The sequence below is a fragment of the Mastigoproctus giganteus genome, chromosome 11 (assembly GCF_048544385.1).
Source record: "Mastigoproctus giganteus isolate SK-2022 chromosome 11, ASM4854438v1, whole genome shotgun sequence".
Taxonomy (NCBI): Eukaryota; Metazoa; Arthropoda; class Arachnida; order Uropygi; family Thelyphonidae; genus Mastigoproctus; species Mastigoproctus giganteus.
Window position 1 is genome coordinate 124,146,115 of NC_143585.1, and position 22,183 is coordinate 124,168,297.

A 22,183-nucleotide genomic window follows, 5' to 3' on the forward strand; every position below is an offset into this window, starting at 1 on the left:
TAGCTTGTTCGGGAGTCAATTAGAGGGAGTAATACCCTTGATCTGATTGTCAGTAGTGATTCTTCATGCATCAAGAATCTGCAGATAAAGGAACCACTAGGTGCCAGTGATCACAGTGTGCTTAAGTGGGATTTACTCAAAGAGGTAACTACCATCAAGGGTAAAGGGAAGGGTTTTTGCTTTCATAAAGGTGACTACGGTGGTCTGAGACAGTATTTAAATTCTATACGGTGGAACCAACTGACGATGTTACCAACAGCAAATTCAAAATGGGAAGCATTCAAAGAATTAATCTTGGAAACCACTAGGCTTTCCATACCAACTAAGAAATATTGTCCAAGGTTTAGGCCTAAGTGGATGTCAGATGAACTAATTAGACATGTGACAGAAGAAAAATGCCTGGGATACATATAAATTAACATGTAACACAGAAGCCTAGGATAGATATAAGCTGGTCTGTAACCCAGTTACAAAAGAGGTTATGCAGGCGAAGGCAGATTATGAGAAATCTTTGGCAAAGGATGCAAAGAAAAACAGCAAAGAGTTCTTTACTTATGTAAACTCTAGAAGGAAGGGGATGAATCAGATTGGTCCACTTGATATCGATGGTTCAACTGTGATGATCCTGCTCAGGTAGCTAACAAACTGAATGAATATTTTGCATCCGCATTCACACATGAGGAGTTATTCAGGGAGGGGAATGCCAGAGGTGTATTCAACTCTGGCAGTAAGCTAGATGATCTTGTAATAACTGAGAGTAAAGTGGAGGAGAAACTGTTGAAAATAAACACAAGAAAGACACCTGGGGGGGTGGATGGAATCTATCCAGTTATATTAAAGGAGGCAGCAAAGGAAGTAAGCAAACCCTTAGCCATAATTATGAGAGCTTCCCTGGATTCAGGGGGAGGTACCCATGGACTGGAGATGCGCAAATGTGACCCCAATCCACAAAGGAGGATCAAAGGGAAACACAGGTAATTACAGACCTGTTAGTTTAACTTCTGTTCCAGGGAAATTAATGGAGGCACTGGTTAAAGAAGCATTGCAGGATCATCTAGACAAGACTTCAGTTATAGCTCGGACACAGCATGGGTTTGTTAAGGGGAAATCTTGTCTGACTACTTTGATTGGATACTATGATGTAGTCACAAAGGAACTGGATGCAAAGAATAACTTTGATATCATATATTTGGATCTTAGAGAGGCCTTTGATACTCTTGCACATGGAAGACTGCTGCACAAATTGGAGCAGTGTGGCACTGAAGGCAAATTGCTGCTATGGATAAAGGGATGGTTGAGTGGGAGAAGACAGAGTGGTAATCAATGGACACTGCTCTTTGTGGATTAATGTTATTAGTGGAGTCCCTCAGGGTTCAGTGTTGGGTCCATTGTTGTTTTCTCTATTTATAAATGATACTGATGATGGTATATCAGGCTTAATGTCCAAGTTTGCAGACAATACGAAGGTTGGCAGAGTTGTTAATGACAGTACACTGCTGCAACAGGATCTAGAAAAGTTGAGCAGATGGGCTGAGCGGTGGCAAATGAAGTTTAACATTGACAAATGTAAAGTACTACATATGGGAAGCAGTAATCCCAGAGTAAAGTATCAATTCTGTGGTACCCCACTGACAGTGGTAGAAAATGAAAAGGACCTGGGGATAATTGTGCAGGCAGATGTGAAGTTTTCTGAGCAGTGCAGACAGTCTGCAAGAGTAACTCATGGTGTCGTGTCAATGATATACAGGAATTTTTCTAGTAGAGATAAGGAGGTGATTATCCCCTTCTATAAGGCAATGGTCAGGCCCACCTTGAGTATTGTATACAGGTCTGGAGGCCTCATTTTAAGAAGGATGTAGAGCTGTTGGAACGAGTACAGAGAAGGGCAACAAGATTAGTGAATGGAACAAAGGGTTGCTCTTACAAAGAAAGGCTTAAGTTTTGCAAATTACAGTGTCTGGAGACTAGGCACTGGCAAGGTGATCTGATAGAGGTGTATAAAGCCGTGAATGATTTGAGCATGCTCAATGCTGATGGGATTCTTCCTCTTGCTCAGAATAATCACCTCAGAGGGCATAAATTCAAATTGAGGAAAGATGGTTGTAGGATAGATGTGCGGAAGTTTGTCTTTAGCCAGTGGGTGGTTGATTGCTGGAACAACTTCCATCTGTCGTAGAAGTTGATAGTTTAAATAGATTCAAGGCAGAACTTGACAAACATTTGGAGTGAGCAGGTGGGTGAAATAAGGGTGGGGTTTTTTTTGGATGATGCTATATAAACTTGCTTTCTTGCATCATGTGCCTTTGCTAATGCTAATATGTATTATAAATATTTGTGTGTTTACATATACTGCCATAAATATTAAACTGGAACTGTGTAAATTTAATTTTTCAGTTATATGTTAATGTAATTTTTAATATAAAATATAGCAGAAGCCGATAAATTCAGCAACACTGGAACTCAACCCATAATTTTTTTTTTTTTTTTTTTAAATTCTGGATTTCTATCCCACTGACAGACTATTATAAAAACATCAACTGATCAACTATTGTAGAAATATCATGTCGAGTTCCGAAGTTGCAGTATATCATATCACTTTAGCAATTCTGATGATTCAATCTTACAACCATCTTTTTCCAATTTCAATTTGTGTCCCCTCATGTGTGTGACCTAAGAAAGTATAAGGATGCTAGCAGCATTTAATTTATTCAACTCATTTAATGCATCATTCAGGTCTCTTCACAAATAACTAGTTTCCATATGCTGCAATTTGCAGATCAAGTTTTTCTTCGTAAGAGTAGTACTATGTTGTGACTCTGACCAACTTTGGCAATCAATTCCAACAGTTGTACATATAAGTGGAAGGTGAAGCCAAAATTTACATATGGCCCACTTCACCAGCCAGAATTGACCCACAAAAATCCATCTAAGATGTAATGCAGCATTTGGCACCATAGGGAATGACAGGACAGATCCAAATCAATGTATTTGAACACAACTGCTTGGTTATGAATGTGAAAAAGTTGTTGTTTAGCAACCACAGGAGTTGGCAGAACTTAATTTGAAGTTGATCTAAGTGTAGAAGAAAGGACATATTCTGGTAAAAAATAACATCCAAATCAGGGTGTTGTTGTTAGACAGCAGAGATTATTGATCTGCACAGGATGTACCACTGTTGGATTGCACTGGAGTGAGAAAGTCAACTGGTTGTAGTTCCAGATTGATGGAGGAAACCAAAACAGACAGGTAGGCTTCAAGGTTCTGGATTTTCTGTTGGATCAAGTAATTGAGAGAATCAGCAGTGTTGCCAGAGTTGATGACAGAAAACAATTTTATATCATCAGCATACTATAACTTTGTCCCCCCCTCCCCCAAATTTATGAACAGGAAAATTATTTGCACATCTCCAACTGTAGGAAACACTGGAGATCCAAAGATACTCTCATAATAATAATCAATGATTGTTTGCAACTCTCCTGCTGATGCTTTTAATAAAAGTGAGTATATTCCATCAGCCTTACATCCCCTATTCACTTATATCTTCAACAATCTCTCCTACACTTTCTTTTCCATTATCACAAAATCATTTAGCTCTGGTCATAACTTGATGTACTTCTGGTGTTCCAATCCCTAAAAACGTCTTCACGCATGAATCTACATTTGTGTGTAAATAAGTTTCGTGCATGAACCTTGGCTACTTTTCTTTGCATTAGCCAAAGACTTCTCATAATCTGCCTTAGCTTGCCTAAACCCCCCAGTGACTTAACTGCAGAGTACTTACCATAGGTTTCCATGTTCCCTGATAATTTACAATAATTGGAAGCAATTTTCTTCTCTGCCCACTAGTCTGACAAATTCATCTGACATCAAAGCAGAATAAAAAAATCAGTGGAATAAGAAGTGTCGTCAGCACCTGGATCTTTCTGGACATCAATAGCATACAGAAGGACATGGGCAGAACTGAATGGAATGTATTGAGTATGACAGAAGATTTTCAATACAATGGAAAAAATAAAAATGGCATGTCATAAGTTGGCTTTGTCATTAGCAAAGGATACAACACAATCCAAGAGGGTTTTGTTTCTCTCTCTCTTTTTTTTTTTATTAAAACATATAATAAGGAAGAGTTATAGAACCTACAATACATAAAACCATTGTTCGTTTAAAGGCTGAAAATATGAAAGAAGATACTTACTGACATTACATTTCAATTCTGTAGAGTAATTTTCAAGAAATAGGTATGAAGGGAGGTCATTCCAGAAGTAAGTTGACAGGATACATGAAGAAGAAAAATTGGTTCTGTGAGTTTGATGACGGAAAGTAAATGTTTGTTCACTGGTTACGCCACATGTTCAGAATGGTTTGGAGGAAAGGGGGGAGGAATTATAGAAGCCAGATCAGAAGAACACTGCTACCATGGAAGTACCTATAAAAAATGCATGCAGCACAAAAAGGACAACTATGAGATACCCCAGAACCTCTCAGGTCCATCTTTTGCAGTCTCTCTCCACTCTCCACAATATTCCATGGCAGGGGTATTGGATTTGATATTTATACATCCAACACCAAGCACAAAAGAGAAAACCCAGTTTTTCTGACTTAGAGGAAGCAGTATTTGTGATGTGTTTGTGCCAAGACAGAGATTAGAAATCAGGATAATCCCTAATAGAGTTATGTGCTCATGTATATAAATCTGAGGGTAATTGAAAACATGCACATGAGCAGAAAAATCCTTTTTTTTTTTTTTTTGCAAAAAAAAAAAAAAAAAAAATCCTTTCCATTTCTCCCATCTAGTCAATCCAAATGTTTGTCTAGTTCAGCCTTAAATTTATTTACGCTATCAACTTGTACAACAACAGATGGAAGTCAGTTCCAGGAATCAACTACCTGCTGGCTAGAAGCAAACTTCCACACATCTATTCTACAACTGTCTTTCTTCAATTTGAATCTATGACCCCTCAGGACCTTTATCTGAGTAAGCAGTAGTATCCCATTAGCACTGAGCCTGCTCAAACCATTCAAGGCTTTACACACCTCATTCAGACCACCTCACAGGTGCCTAGCCTCCAGTTGCTGCAAATTGCAGAACTTAAGCCTCTCTTGGTAAGAGCACCCCTTTGTTCCTCTCACCAATCTTGTTACCCTTCTCTGTACTCATTCTAGCAACTCTACATCCTTCCTAAAATTAGGCCTCTAGATCTGTACACATTACTCAAGGCATGGCCTGACCATTGCCTTATACAAAGGGATAATCCCCTCCTAGTCTGTTAGCAAAATTCCTATATATCATTGACAAAACTCCATGATTTGCTCTGGCAGACTGTCTACACTACTCAGAGAACTTCATATCTGACTGCACAATTATCCCCAGGTCTGTTTTATTCTCCACCTCCCTGAGTGTAGTACCTCACAGTTGGTACATTTCTCTTGGGTTACTGCCACCCAAAAGCAGTACTTTGCATTTTTCAATGTTAAACTGTAGCTGCCACTTCTCAATCCATCTACCTAACTTTTCTAAAGCCTGTTGTAGTAGCATACTGTCTTTAGTGTCATTAACAACCCTGACAACCTTTGTATCATCCGAAAACTTGGACAGTAAGCCTGATATACCTTCATCGATATCATTGATAAATACACAAAACAACAATAGGCTCAGCACAGAAACCTGGGGTGATTGTTTTGTTTGTTCAAAGCAACGTTTCTCAAACTGGTAGGTAGAATACAATGTGTTGTCATCTGCAAAACTATGCATCATTTACTATAAATGGAAGAAGGTCATTAATATACAAAAGGAAGAGAGTGGAAAAAATATCTAAACCATGGGAAATACTAGCATTGGAGAAGTTAGAAGACAGAGAGACATGTATTATAAACCAAAATAAGTGGCCAGAGAGAAAACTGGCCACTTATTTTGGGTTATAATACATCAGTGGATGTCCAATTAGGAAAAAAATCATCAATTTATAAGATGGTAGCTTAATTAGAATAATTTTATGCAATGCCTGATCAAATATCTTTGAAATGTGAAGCACAACTGCATGAGTTTCAACAAACTTGTCCACTTCCACAACAGATGGAGGGTTGTTCCAACAATCAACAAAAAAACAATCAACACTTGTTTTCATATAAAGAATTACTAGATAGGAAAGAGCCACCTTGCCTTATTTTCCAGGCTTGTTGTTTGGCTGGCTGGCTGCACCCTGATTGGCTCGTTACAGGTCACATAACTAAGGCATGGCACCAGCATCACTCCTAACAATTTGAAAGCCTCAAACCAGGTGAAGCAGGATTACTGGAGTATTCCAGATTATTCTAGAACTTTCTAGAAAAGCCTGGAACTTGAAAATTTGTCTCTTAGTTAGAAACAGCTAAAACTAGTATATAGAATTAAATATTATTGTTAAATATTGAAAATGTTGGATTCAGTGGATGAAATGAATGAAAATAATAACTTTGTGATGCAAGAAAATAATAAGCATGTGATGCAAGAAAGCAAGTGTATGAGTTTATGTAGCATCAGTGAAAAAAAAAAAAAAAAAAAAACCCACAATTTCACACATCAATTCCCTCTAAAAGTCTATCCAGTTACTCCTTGAATTTATTTAAGCTATCAACTTACACAACGAAAGATGTAAGTTTGTTCCAGCAATCAACTACCCACTGGCTAAAGGCAATTTCCGCACATCAGTTCTACAATTGTCTTTCTTAATTTGAATTTATGTCCCCTCAAGTGAGTAATTTGAGCAAGCAGAAGAGGCCCATCAAATTCAGCATGCTCAACCCATTCAATGCCTTATACACCTCGATCAGATCACCTTGAAGGTGCCTAGTCTCCAGAAACTGCAATAGCCTTTCTTGGTAAGAGGACTCCATCATTGCCCTCACCAATCTTGTTGCCCTTCTCTGTACATGTTCAAGCAACCCTACATCCTTCCTAAAATGAGGCCTCCAGACCTGTATGCAGTAAAGGCATGGCCTAACCATTGCCTTATACAAAGGGATAATCAACTCCTTTTATCTACTAGCAAAATTCCTGTATATCATTGACAACACCACGTGACCTGCTCTGGCAGCCTGTCTGCATTGCTCAGAAAGCTTCATATCAGCCTGCACAATTACTGCCAGGTCTTTTTCATTTTCTACCACCCTAATTGTAGTACCACACAGTTGGTACATTTCTCTAGGGTTACTTCTACCCATATGTAGTACTTTGCATTTGTCAAAGTTAAACTTCAGTTGCCACTTCTCAGCCCATCTGCTCAACTTTTCTAGATCCTGTTGCAGTTGCTCACTGCCACTGCTGTCATTAACAACCCTGCCAACCTTTGTATCATCTACATACTTGGCCATTAAACCTGATATACCTTCATCACTGATAAATATACAAAACATAGTGGTCCCAACACTGAACCGTGGGGGACTTCACTAATCACATTAGTCCACAAAGAGCAGCCATTGATTACCACTCTCTGCCTCTCCCGTTCACCCACCCTTTTATCTATTGTAGCAATTTGCCCTTAATACCATACTGCTCCAATATGTACAGTAGTCTTCCATGCACAACAGTATTAAAAGCTTTCCTGACATTCAATATGATATCAAAATTATTTTTTGCTTCCAGTTCCTTTGTAACTACATCATAGTATCCAATCAACTTTGTCAGATAAGACTTCCCTTAAAAAATCCATGCTGTGTCTGAATTATTACAGCAGTCTTGTCTAGATGAACCCGCAATGCCTCTTGAACCAGTGACTCCATTATTTTCCCCAGAACAGAAGTAAAACTAACAGGGCTATAATTACTCGTGTCGCCTTTTGATGCACCTTTGTGAATTGGGGATATATTTGCACATCTCCAGTCTGTGGGAACCTCTCCTGAGTCCAAGGATGCCTCCATAATCATGGCTAAGGGCCTGCTTACTTCCTTTGCTGCTTCCTTTAATATAACTGGATAGATCCCATCCACCCCAGGAGCCTTTCTTATGTTTAACTTCAACGATTTCTCCTCCACTTTGATCTCAGTTATTACAAAATCATTAAGCACCCTGATACAATTTGATAACCTTCTGCCATTTTCAAACCTTAATAACTCCTCATGTGTGAATGTAGATGCAAAATACTCATTCAGTTTGTTTGCTATCTGAGGAGGATCATCAACAGTCGAACCATCGATATCAAGTGGACCAATCTGATTTATTCCCTTCCTTCTAGAGTTTATATAAGTAAAGAAGTCCTTGCTGTTTTTCTTAGCATCCTTAGCCAAAGTTTTTTCGTAATTTTCTTCATTTGCCCAATCTCCTTTGTGGCTTGAATACAGACTAGCTTATACAAAGGGTACTAGGAAAGTTTTGCAATACAGCTTTGTTTATTTAATTTTTTCAAAGTAATTTCCTCTACATTCAATACACCTCTCCATCCTCCGAAACCAATCTTTAAACCAGTTCTGCCAAGTTTCACTAGGGAGTAAAGCACACTCGTTGTCCCAAGCCCGTAGAAGGTCCTCATCACTGGAAAACCGCCTCCCTTTTAGCTTCATTTTCACATGCGGGAACAGTGCAAAGTCGCAGGGAGCAAGGTCTGGTCTGTAGGGAGGGTGCTCGAGAAGTTTCAGTCCTGTCGTGGTCAAATATTCGGTGCAGGCTTTGGCACGGTGAGCTGCAGCATTATCGTGATGGAGGTACCAGGTGTCCATTCTTGACTTTGGCCGCAGGTTCTTCATAGATCCAATGACTTTAGGCAGGCATTGTTCAGTATACCACTTAGCTGTGACTGTCTTCTGCGTGTCCAAAACGACACGTTCCACAATTCCACTCGATTTGAAAAATACAGCTATCATTTTCTTCTTTACAGATCGGGATTTTCTGACAATTACGGGTGTGTCGTCATCATCAAAGACCCAAACTTTTTTTTGAGCCTTGGTCGGCAGATCGTAATAGTACAGCCAAGTCTCGTCACCTGTCACGATGTTGTTCACATACCGAGATTGTCCCTTATCAAACTTTTTTAACATCTCCCGGCACCAAGTCACACGTCGTGTCATCTGCTCTTCAGTCAGTTGATGCGGCACCCAGAGAGAACAAAGTTTCTTCACGTGCAAATGATCTTTCAGAATCGAACGAATTGCTGGTGCATTTAGGCCCAAAGTATCCTCTATCTGTTGGTAGGTCACTCGCCTGTTTTCGTCAAGCATTTTCCTCACAGCAGTAACGTTTTCCTCCGTAACTGACGTTCGTGGCCTTCCCGGCCTCTCAGAATCCTCCAGAGTGAAATTTCCCCTTTGGAATTCTCTATACCACCTGAATATCGTTGTACGATGTGGACAATCATCATCTAGTGCAAGAGTCATTTCTTCTAAGCACTGGTCTATGGTTAAACCACGCACGAAATTATACCGCAAAACTGTCCTTATCTCATTTCGTGACCACGATGCCATCGCAAGCACTTTACACTCTCACTACTAATGAATAACTGAGCCCATCGACTTGGCGCGGCGGCTACTATGCACGTATGAACATGTCTCAACATGCAGCAACAAGCAGCTTCCTGTGATTCATTGTTGCGTCATATTGCAAAACTTTCCTAGTACTCTTTGTATCTGCCACAGGCTTCTATGTCGCCTGATAATTTATTATTATTATCATCATCAGCCATATGGTGCAAGGAAGCCCGAGGCTTATGCTGCAACAGGCAAAAAAAAAAAAAAAAATTCGGAATTACCCTGAGAGAGAGAGAGAGAGAGAGAGAGAGAGAGAGAGAGAGAGAGAGAGAGAGAGAGAGAGAGAGAGAGAGAGAGAGAGAGAGAGAGAGAGAGAGGAAATCACCAAGAAAGAGAAGAATGATGATATCCTGATATCCAGCTCTGGGTGGAAAGAACCCTGTGTGTGTGCCAAGCCCATACTCACCAGATGTGAGCCCTGGGGGGTTATATGCATCCAATGCATTTTTCTTCTCTGCCACAAGTCTCATTAGTTCAACTGACTTCCATTTAGGACTAAATCTTGAACAATATTTCTTAATCGGTATGAAAAGCCTAGTAGCTTCCAAGATTAATTCCTTGAATGCTTCCATTTGGTAACATCATCAGTTGATCCCACCATACAGAATTTAAAAACTGCCTCAGACCACGCTGTAGTCACCATTCCCTTCAAAAACCCTTCCCTTTTTTCCTGATGGTAATTACACCTATAAGTAAATTCCATATCAGAACACTGTGATCGCTGTCACCTAGTTGTTCCTTTATCTGTAAATTCTTAATGCACGAATAATCACTGCTGATAACCAGATCAAGAGTACTACCCTCTCTAGTTGCCTCTTGAACATCCTGCTGCAGAAAACAATCATTCAATAAATCCACAAAAGTCTTACTAGTGTGCAAGTGACCAACCCACAAGTTCCTGTCAATATCTGGGAAGTTAAAACCCCTATTATAATAAAATTTGATTTCTGGCCCATTCTATTTCTCTGTACAATTGTTCATTGTGATCATTAGAGTCATTTGTCCTATAACACACTCCTACTCTCAAATTTGCTTTCCCAGTGCTTATGTCACACCAAACTGACTCAACACTGTACTTTCCACCAATGTCAACTGGATGCACTGCCTTAGATTTTGTGTGTTTCTTAACTAACAGCATAATCCCTCCTCACTTCCAATCCATCCTGTCTATCCTTTCTGTACACATTGTACTCCCCAAATTCCAATTCTGCATTCCTTATAATGTGTGACACCACATCTCTGATAGCTCAACAATATCCACCTTTGATGTCTTGACCAGCACTTGAAATTCATCAAATTTATTAACTATACTTCTAGTATTGGTGGGCATACAAGTATACATGCACCTTATCAAAGTCTCCTTAGTATCATAGTCTCCTTATCAAAGAATCAGAATGAAATTTTAAATCCAGATGAAAATTCAATGAAATTATAAACCAGTACCAGCCTGTAAAAAAAGGAAAGAAAAGCCACTTCTGTTGGGGCTGAATTTTGGGTGCTGTTGTCCCCCAAAAATCGTCAATCCGGAAGAACTAGTTAATAAAAATATAAAAACCTGATGCTGACAAAGGAACAGGGTCAGTGTCAGATTCTGGGCAGCCATCCCGAGATAAAATAATCAACGACGAACTCCCTTGGATACAATGACTGCCATAACGAGGAATACAAGGGATGCAAAGTAGGTTGTTGTTGTTATTTGGTTTTTAGGAACATTAGCAACTAAGGCCATATTGCTCCGGGATATGCGGTGGTCATTCCCTGAATGACCTTTCCGCATCCTCCGTATTTGGTGGTGACGGGCTCGAACCCCGGTCTAATCAAGAAGCGTGTGCTACGCACTGCTGCTCCTTCCCACCTGGCTACGGAGGCGCCTGCAAAGTAGGATCATGGCAGCCGTCTGTACAGACATTGTGGAATATTGGACCAGGCTGGAAAGGGTAGTGCAAGACCTGCACATATAAAACTGGGTGCTGCAAACCAAACTAGATGCCACAAAAACTAAAGTGCAGGAAAATACAGAAATGCAACACTACCCCCCCCCCCCCACAAAGAGTCCCAGGCTAAAACGAAAGGGCCCAAACCCCTACACTAAACTTAGTACTACTAAGACCAACTGAGGAAGATACTACTCTAATAGTGAGGAACTCAAAGCAGCAGTTACAAAGAACCTAAAAGGTGATAAGAATGCCCTGAAAATCAAGGGAATAAGAAAAACTAGGTCCCCAGGTGTTATTATTGAAACAGCCTCTCATACCTGGGTCTCAGAGCAGGACTACCAAGGAAGAAAGGACCCTTGATAATCATTTTGACAAGGAAACAGATGCAACTAGTATAGATTATGGCCAGACACCTTAATACAGAAGAGGGGCTGCTCTAAAATTTCTACAACTGAATGCACAGTGGGCTCAAAGCTGTGGCGGACGAGCTCAGGCTCATTTCTGAAGAGGAAATCATAGATGTTATGTTGCTACAAGAGCCATATACTCACATGGGTAGGGTACAATGATACTCTAACTTTTAGAGTAGTTGAATTGTCTACAGATACCTCGTGGGCTGCCATCATAGTGCGAAGTCCAACCCTCACTTTAACTAAATACATGAGCTTTGTACTCCTTACACAGTATGTGCTCAGATTAGCAGTGCTTTAGGCTCCATGCATGTTATTTCTATGTATTTCAGGCCAGGACAATGTGGACATGTGGACATGTGTTTTTGTAAAGGGCGGCTCCTAGAACGCGAGTTCAACTCCGCCTCGTATCTCTGTGAAGAACAGTATCACTACAAATGGGCCAGATGTGTGTGACGTCGGTTTGTGTGTATTGTGTGTGTGTTCTGTTGTTCTGTTCTGACCTCTTGGCTACCCAGAAGCATCAATCACCTGGATAGATGATTCTGGGTACTCGTCCACACAGGACAGGGACTCCTATGTCTAGTACCTACAGTCTGCATGGGGGGTTTGGGTTTTGGTTTTATTGGCGCATTAGCTTCTATGGCTATAATGCGCCAAGACCATGTCATTTATAAAAAAGTTTAAACTTTCAGTGACCTAATTAGTCAGGTCACTATGTTGAAAGGTATAACAAATACATAAAGGAAAAATGTAAGTTTTATATTCGATTAAAAATCTTTATTGATTTTAAAAAGCTAAAAACAGCAGACACATTGTCATTGTCGGATAAAATCTGACTGAGTGTATACGGCTCAGTCAGATGATTAAAAGCGGTAAAACGGATATTTCTAAGATCTGGACAATCAATTAAAATGTGTCTCATGGATAAAACTGTGCCACAGTTCTCGCACATAGGACAGTCATCTGCCCTCAGCAGAAAAGAATGTGTAAGATGACCGTGTCCTATGCGGAGACGAGCTAGAACAACTTCCTCCTTACGATTCCTGCGCAGACTAGACTGCCACGGTTCAATTACAGGCTTTATACCATATAATTTATTCCCAGTCTGTCTATTCCACAAGTCCTGCCATTGGGAATATATCTTTTGGTGTATTATTTGCCTGTAGTCTGTATAGGGGACTAACAGGCAGCGGTTATTATTGGGAATTGCTGATTTGGCTGCGGCGTCAGCCAAATCATTTCCCCTAATCCCAATGTGGCTCGGAATCCAGCAGAAGCGGATGTCATATTCGCGTTCATGGAGAACGTGAATCTTCTGCTGAATGCTAGACAGAACTGGATGAGGATTATACCTCACAGATATTAAAGCCTGTAACATGCTAAGAGAGTCGGAATATAAAATGAACCGTTGGTATTGGCATTTACTAATATGATCCAAGGCTAACTCTACAGCGTGCAGCTCTGCAGTAAATATGCTGCATTCAGAGGGAATCTGCTCTGATATAGTCCTGTCTGTAAAGACAGCAGCAGATCCCACATATGATTCTGACTTCGAACCGTCTGTGTAGACTGGCGCGAAGTCGGAATATTCAGTTCGGTGTGCTGAATGAAGCTGCAGGTAGACACATGATGGAGTGTCCGACTTTGCCCAGTTTCTAAGCGACAAGTCGCATGCCGGGACACGAGCATGCCAGGGTGGAAAGGGTTGCTTTGATGTTTGGGCAACCTTGTCTACCTTGATATTAAGTTCATTGAGTAGCCCTTGGAGACGAATACCAAAAGGACGATTGGCAGTCTTACGGGTATTGTACAAGTTTTCCCATCGTGGCTCAAAAACGAAGGGCCACGTAGGATGGTCTGGCAGGGATTTCAGTTTTAAAGCGTACTTTAAAGACAACTGCTTACGTCGAAACGATAACGGTGGTTCGTTTGCTTCGACGTATAAACTCTGGACAGGAGATGTTCGAAATGCTCCAGTAGCGATACGTATAGCCTGATGATGGACAGGATCCAGCCATCGAAGTACACTGTCTCTGGCTGAAGAATATACTTGGGACCCATAATCTAATTTGGATCGCACAAGTGCACGGTAAAGCCGTAGAAGGGTGCATCGGTCTGCACCCCAAGTTAAGGAGGAGAGCGAGCGGAGCATATTGAGGGCTCTTGTGCACTTTGTGCGGAGTTGACGAATATGATCCAAAAAGGTCAATTTTTTATCGAATATGAGTCCCAATAATTTTGTGTTCGCTGCTACTGGAATAGCATTTTGTCCGAGCCTTAATTCAGGTTCAGGATGAAGATTACGCTTGCGACAAAAGTGTACGCAAACGGTCTTCTCCGGCGAGAACCTGAAGCCATTAGCAAGTGCCCAGGAATTCAGACTATCAATGGCTTTCTGCAGTTGTCTTTCAATAACCCTCATGTTGCACGACTGGCAAAAAATGCTAAAGTCATCAACATAGAGGGCACTATTTACAGTTGGAGGAAGTTGTTCTGTGATGGAATTTATTTTTATGGCAAAAAGCGTGACACTTAATACTGATCCTTGTGGTACTCCCTCCTCTTGGCTAAAGGAGCGAGAGAGTGAGAATCCCACACGAACTTGGAACGATCGATTGGCTAAAAAGTTTTGAATAAAAAAGGGCAGATGTCCTCTTAGGCCTAGGCTATGTAAGTCTTTTAAAATGCCAAATCTCCAAGTTGTGTCATACGCTTTCTCCATGTCAAAGAACACCGACACCAAGTGTTCACGTTTTAGGAAAGCATCCAGGATGGATGCTTCCATTCTAATAAGATGGTCCAAAGTGGACCGGTTCCTTCGGAAGCCGCACTGGATGCTGGAGAGAAGGTCATTTGATTCTAAATACCATATTAAACGAGAATTGACCATTCTCTCCAGGATTTTGCACAGACAGCTAGTCAGAGCAATAGGACGATAGTTGGTGGTGACCTTTGGATCCTTTCCTGGCTTAGGGAAGGCAAGAACGATTGCCTTTCGCCAGGAGTCCGGCAACTGCCCTTCAGTAAAGATTCTGTTATACAGAAGGAGCAGACAATCCATAGATTTTGGTGAAAGATGTTTAATCATTTCATAATGGATGCCATCTGGTCCAACAGCACTTGCTTTGGAAAGAGTGAGGGCTCTTTTCAGTTCCTCTATAGTGAATGCCCCGTTATAGGGATAGAGGCCCTTGGTCTTAAAATTAAGTGCTTGTTTTTCCAGTTTATGTTTCAGGACCAGGAACTCTGGGGAGTACGAGGATGTTGCGGAGATCTTAGAGAATGTTTCCCCAAGAGCATTGGCTATTGCAGTTGGATCTGCAATAGCGCATCCATTATAATCTAGGATTGAAGAAGGGTGGGATGTATATTTTCCCTTAATTTCCCGGATTTTATCCCAGACTACCTTAGAGTTGGTAGACTGGTTAATAGATGATGTAAAATGGATCCACGATTCCTTTTGACTCTGACGACGGATATATCGTGCTTTGGCTCGTGCACGTTTAAAGGCTATAAGGTTGGTCGTGGTAGGATATCGGCGGAATATCCCCCACGCTTTGTTTTGAGCCTTTTTTGCTGCTGTGCATTGGGAATTCCACCAAGGTTTGGGAAATGGTGGAAACCGAGCAGATGTTTTTGGAACAGCATTCACAGCTGCTTGGACAATATTTTCTGCGATGTACTTAACTGCATCATTGATAGGCTCTTGACTGACCGTGCTAAGATCAAAATTTGCCTGATGTTGGAAGGCAGTCCAGTCAGCCTGATCAATCTTCCACCGTGGTAACCTGAAGGGAAGACATGGTCTCCCACTGTGTAACAAGGTTATCACAGGGAAGTGATCACTTCTGTATGGATTCTCCTCCACTTCCCAGGTGAGTGAAGGGAGTAGAGAAGGGGAGCAGATAGAGAGATCAATGGCAGAAAAAGTACGGGTAGGCATGTGGAAGAAGGTGTTTGTTCCAGTATTTAGAAGGGAAAGGTCATTGTCATTGAGCATACGCTCTATGACTCGTCCCCTTCCGTTGATGTTAGCACTACCCCACAGGGTGTTATGTCCATTAAAATCCCCGAGAAGTAAGAAAGGGGGAGGCAGCTGCGTAAGAAGACCATCAAGGTCTGCCTGGGAGATGTCAGTTCCAGGTGGCAAATAAATGGAGCACACAGTTAATAGAAATCCCACTGAAAGGCGAATTGCAACAGCCTCTATGCTGGTTGTAATTAGAAGGGCTGCACAGGGGTCTGATTACCCACAAGGATAGCCACTCCCCCATGTACAGGGCCATCCGCAATTCTATCCTTTCGAAAAAATGTGATGTTGTGCATGGTGGGATCATCATTTGCCTTTAGATATGTCTCCTGCAAGCAAAAGCAAACTGGCTTGTGCTTTTGCAGGAGGGCCTTGATGTCATCAATATTTCCCCGGAATCCAGGACAATTCCATTGTAGGAATATAGCCATTATTTTGGCTTGGTGGGTCCATCAGGCGGCTTCCGAGGTGCTGAGGGCTTACTTTTATCAGTCTTGGATTTATCTTTTTTGGGGAAGAATGGACGCTGTCCCGTGTCCATTTCTTCCTCCGCAAAGAGTTCCAAGACTGAATCTTCGGATACCTCCTTCTGCTCGACATCCATCTTTTCTTGGGTACTAGGTACTTGGGTACTTCCCCTTTCTTATTCTTTTCTTTCATAATTACCTTTGTTACTTGTGGAGCATTAGGAGGTACCGATATAGGAGTGGCAGCTGATTGGTCCTTCTGTGCAGGTTTTTGAGAACTTAACAGATAACGCGCGATGGGAGTGAAAGACTCCTTTGGAGGAATGGTCATGTCCGTCTGAGTTCCGACGGAACATCTCCCTGCTACCTTCTGGGCGTAGGTAGGTTTGTTGGTATTCAGGGGTTTGACCGATTACCTACAGTCTGCCACAACCCATCTACCAGGTGGGTAAATAGTAGCAGGCACAGACTAATTGTGGATCACCTATGTGGCACGGCCATGCTGACAATAAATCTGGTACTCACAATGGCCAAACTTTGGAGAACTTCACAGTTACCTCATGATTCCTTGTACTGAATCAGCCTAACAATTTACCCACCTACAGTTCAACTATGGAGGAAAGCACTATTCATATTACATTGGCCACACATTCAGTTGCACATAAGTTTATCAAGTGGTAGGTAAATGAGGCATGGACCACCTCTGACCACAGGGCTATTACTTTTTTTCTGGTGTATTAAGTGCATTCATCTCCCCCATCCACACAGACATAGAAAGACATGCAAAAAAAAAGGCTAACTGGGATCTATTTACAGAGGTGTTAGAGACATTCTACCAGGATTCAACCCCAGGTAATCTGAATCATTGAAACCCAGATGAGCACGTTGAAAATATAACAAGAGCCACCCTAACCGCACATAATGCATCCACGAATAGCAGAAAACCAAAAAAAAATGTCGTGCCCTGGTGGTGCCAGGAACTTCAAGATCTAAGAAAAAGGGTCCACTGGGCCCCAAAAGCCTTTGTGTACTCGCACTTCTTGGACTCCCCCCCCCCTCCCAAGCAGAAGTAGATGCCCTCGGGGAGGCTTATAAAGCCCTTAGAAATGAATGTACCAAGAAAATCAGAGAAAAGAAAACTGCCTCATGGAAGAATTTGGTATCTACTGCAGGGAATGCAGATCCATGGGGGAATACAGATCCATATAATTGTGACAAGCAAACTTCCCAGAGGGGAAATTAGTTACACTATTATTATGCCCAATAGTATTCAAACTCAAACCTGGGAAGCATCTATAAAAAATAAAAAAGATGCACTATTCCCAACATTCAAACAGCCAGTCACAGATTGTCAGCAACAGATCCTGACATAAAATGCCTCATATAGCACAGACCAGATTGAACCTTCCTTCATCCAGGAGGAACTGCAAATGACTTTGGAGAGGACTAAAAATAATAAATGTATTATCTTTTATTTAACTGTATTATCTCATGACCTCATAGAGGTGTGCATGCTAAAAAAATCTGTCACACAGTTCCCTGATCACATACTTGCCCTCATGAATAAATGTTTAAGCATGGGACAGTTTCCAAGCACTTGGACGCTTGCAAATCTAAAATTGATTTTAAAGAATCCTAATAAACCTGCAACACAGCCTAAGTCTTATAGACCCATTGCTATCCTCCCCATTATGGGAAAACTACTAGAGAGACTCTTACTATCTAGATGTGCTAACCACTATGGTCAAGTATCTGACAGGCACTTTGGCTTTAAAACAGGTTCTTGCACTGAAGCTGCAATAAGATACCTTACCAATGCTGTACATTCTGCCCGGCAGATATACATGTTGGCCATTTCCATAGTCTTCTCAGGAGCATTTGATACTCTATGGTGACCAAGCATTATAGGGTGCCAGCACTACAGTAATTTTCCCTTAAACCTGTACAGATGTGCTAAAGACTAACTCAATAATAGAGTTATCATGGTAAAGACTAGGTAACAGGAAATTTCATGGTACATACTTTGGACCTTTTGTGTGCTTGACAAATTTCTATCAATGGACAAAGGACTAGTAGAAAGTACTGCGTACATACACAAATGATGTCATCCTAGTCGTAAAAGCAAATACCAGGACTATCCTGGAAACACAGGCAAATCATGCCCAAGACATGTCAGGCTTTCACCCACAAACTCTCTATTTCAAGTGAAGAGACTAAAGTCAATGCTTCTGAAAGGTACCTTATGAAGTTGCTCCAGCATAAAGATAAATGATACAACCATTGCACTGGTTACCGAGTTCATATATTTGGGTGTCATATTTGACACTAAACTAACTTTCTATCTGCACTTAGTGCATCTGGCTATAAAGGTCAGAAATTATGCCCACATGATAGTCAGAATAATGAGAACTGGCTGGAGATTGGAAACAGGAACACTACCATTGATTTACAAAGCAGTCTTCCTCCCAGTGATATGTTACGCCACGGGTGCATGTTTCCAGAGAGCTGCATTTCTAAGAGTAACAGAGGTAAACCAGTTTCAGTCCAGTTTTTTTACTTCCCACCACAATTATTTTACTTCCCACCACCACCAGGGCTTGCCGGGAGTACTCCTGCCTTACAAGTCCTAGCAGGGGTTCTGCACCTTGACCTAGATGCGATTAGGCATGGTATGATGTACCTACATAAGAAAGATATGGCCACAACCATCTTTAATGTAAGCCTTGATACTGATAGAGATATCAAATAAGAAAAGAAGCATACAGAGGAACTCCACAGAATATGGCAGATAAGTTGTAAAAAGGTGTGATAACCAGGTGCTTTTTACCCCTAGGCCTGGAGATCTTCCTTGCTGGCCTATGCATTCCTAGGACCAGGATGTTAGTTTTTTCCCCCCCGTGTCTGGATGCTGCTGACACCCCTTCTCAAGGGTGTGAGATATCAACATCCACATGGCAACCTTGTGGGGTTTACCCATGACCTTTATTTCCCTCTTCCCGGGGAAGTTGGCCTCCCAAAACCCCGTTATCTACTTCCTTTTCAAATCCCTAAGGTGGATGCTCTCACCTACATTCACCTCTTTACTTCTACGTCCTATCCTACCCACACTCTATTCCCCCTTTTTTTTACTGTTATAGGGATCCCTTTCCCTTATAACTTTACTCCCCCACAGGTGTACTCCCAAATCCCACTTTTGCCTGGTGGCTAAGCCACCATCACTTTTTTAACTCTTTCCCCCCTCTGGGGCAGGATGGGCTTCCTATTCCAGAGGTTCCTTCTACTGTCACCCCTTTTCAACTTGGCGGTGGCCACCTTCGCTACCACCCCCACTGTTCTCTCCTCTTTTATCCCCTATGAATACCATCTCCTCTGTCTTCCTTTCTTCATTTTTAATTTTTCTGGGCACTCCTGGGAAGCTCAGGTGACCCCCCCCAGGGTTTGTCCTGCCACTGTCCATTTCTTTCTACTGACTCAGCCCACCTCCCCAAGATGAAGGACGGTAACTAGGGTTTGGTTAGCCTAGGGGCCACATGCCCCTAGGCTAAGAGGCTGGATGAACAACATACCAACTCAACCTTCACTAACCCTTCACAAACACAACTAACTCCCACTATCTGGCATTTACAGAGTACTGTGTACGTCTCAAAGTACCAATCGCTGAGTTGGGGAAACCCTCAGTGCCACTAGTCAAACTACACTATGTACATATTACACTCACAATACTGAAATTCTGCATCCTTTATGTCTAAGTGACACCACTTCTCTGATATCCCTACAATGCCTGCATTCAACTGCTTAACCAGTGTCAAATTCACCAGATTTATTCACTATGCTTATAGTGTCACTGTACAATACACCTGTTTTTACTCTTAGTTATCCTAATACAGGCAATGTATTTTCTTGTTCCACAAGGTCTCACCAGCAGGCATTTTAATTTCAAACACCTTGCTTCCCAGGCTTCTGCATGCTCCAATAGAAGCAGTGAAACAGTAACACTTTTCCCTCTGCCTGCTGCTGCTGCAAGTTAATCTATTAAATCTGTTAAAACCCACAAGCTAGCAGTCTTCTGACCCACCAAACAATGCCTTGATAGCATCAGCAAACATTCTTGCACTTCTACTATTTTAATTGAATCCCATCCCTGTAAAAAGCAGTTTCTTCCATTAACAAGCACAGACCATGCAAGAAAAAATTTTAATCCATGTGCCTTGCACAAACTATCCAGGGCTGAATTGATTGACAAGGCTCTCATTGTATACTACCTCCTGTTGTGTCTGGGCAGAATTACAAACACTTCCAAATTTAATCCTAATTTGCAAGTTTTTCTCAACACTGCCCTGTACTTGTTAAGCAAGTACTCAGATCTCCTACTCTTAATACAATTAGTGGCAATATTTACAAAAATATTCATCTTTTGCCTCTGGCAGATATACCTTGTCCTATTCAACCTATCCTCTTTTTGTACAGTATATTTCCCATTTCATTGACAACAGACTCACTGATAATAACTACCTCCTTTGGGACCAGTATGTTATGCCTTGGGATTGCCACATATTGCCTTAATGCATGACTGTAATCTCATGAATAAGGCAATTATTCAAAGTAACTGATCTCCCTTAAACAAAGCACATGTATATTTAAATTAACCTAAATTCAACAAACAACCACAAAACACAACAGAGAAGAAACTGTTGAAAAACCAATAACAATGCAGGTTCACCAAACTCCACCTAACTCATCAATACTATTTACAAACAATCAAGCATTGAAATTAAGATATTAACAGTTAAATCTTTAACACAAAAATCAAATAATTAAACACACCAGTCCAAACGTATTAAATATGAAGCACAGATACACTTTTTCACCTAATTTCATAAAAATAAATATCACTAGTTCTTTATATTGTAGATTAAACATGAGAAAAATCATCTAAGCTGTCTTTTTAAGGGTATATAATTAAATTCATCAGGTCATAAAATGAAATATATATATATATGGGTATTGTAACAAATTTATAATATTCTTAATACACTCTTACTATACTTAATCTCTTAATTTCTTAATCATCAGCATTGAGCAAGCTCAATGCTGATGTGATTCTTCCTCTTGCCCAGATAAGTTGCCTGAGGGGACATAAATTCAAATTGAGGAAAGCCAGTTGTAGAATAGATGTGTAGAAATTTGCCTTTAGCCAGTTGATTGCTAGAACCAACTACCATCTGTAGTTGTAGAAGTTGCCAACTTAAATAAATTCAAGGCAAGACGGGTTTTTTTTTTTTTTTTGGCTGATGCTATATAAGCTTGCTTTCTTGCATCATATGCCTCTGCTAATGCTAATACTCTTTCTTAATATAATCTTATAATACTTTTTCTTAATATACTCCTAATCCTCTTTCTGTTATTTTTCTATTTGAAATATAATAGATATTTATTAAAAACCAAACTTATCAGAAACACACGTTTTATATTTGATAGAAATTAATTATATTATTTGACATCTAATGCAAAAAGAAGAATTTCTGAAAAAATCTATATTCAGGCAAGCCCCCCTTCCCTTTGTAACATGGTATAGTACGGTACTTCTACAAGCCAGTTCGCTCTAACGCAATTGATAAATTGCGGAACAATTTGCATAACACGGTATTTTTGAGCATTTGTGCAGGAAAACCCCTGCTATTATGTTGGGTGTAATTTTTAAACATTTCCATTATTTTTTGTGAACCCCCGCTGTTTGACTTGCTAGTCATTTTGCAAAAAAAAAAAAAAAAAAAAATATTGGGAACTCACCGTGTGTTTGAGACCATAAAAATCTGTGACTGCAAAGCATGCAGTTCATGG

The 22,183-nt window shown here is 40.8% G+C and overlaps 1 protein-coding gene across 2 annotated transcripts in view; it reads right to left on the bottom strand.

Moving 5' to 3' along the window:
- The window catches only part of Ide (Insulin degrading metalloproteinase), a 692,915-nt gene that overhangs the window by 284,102 nt on the left and 386,630 nt on the right, over nucleotides 1-22,183 (bottom strand). The window lies entirely within an intron of this gene.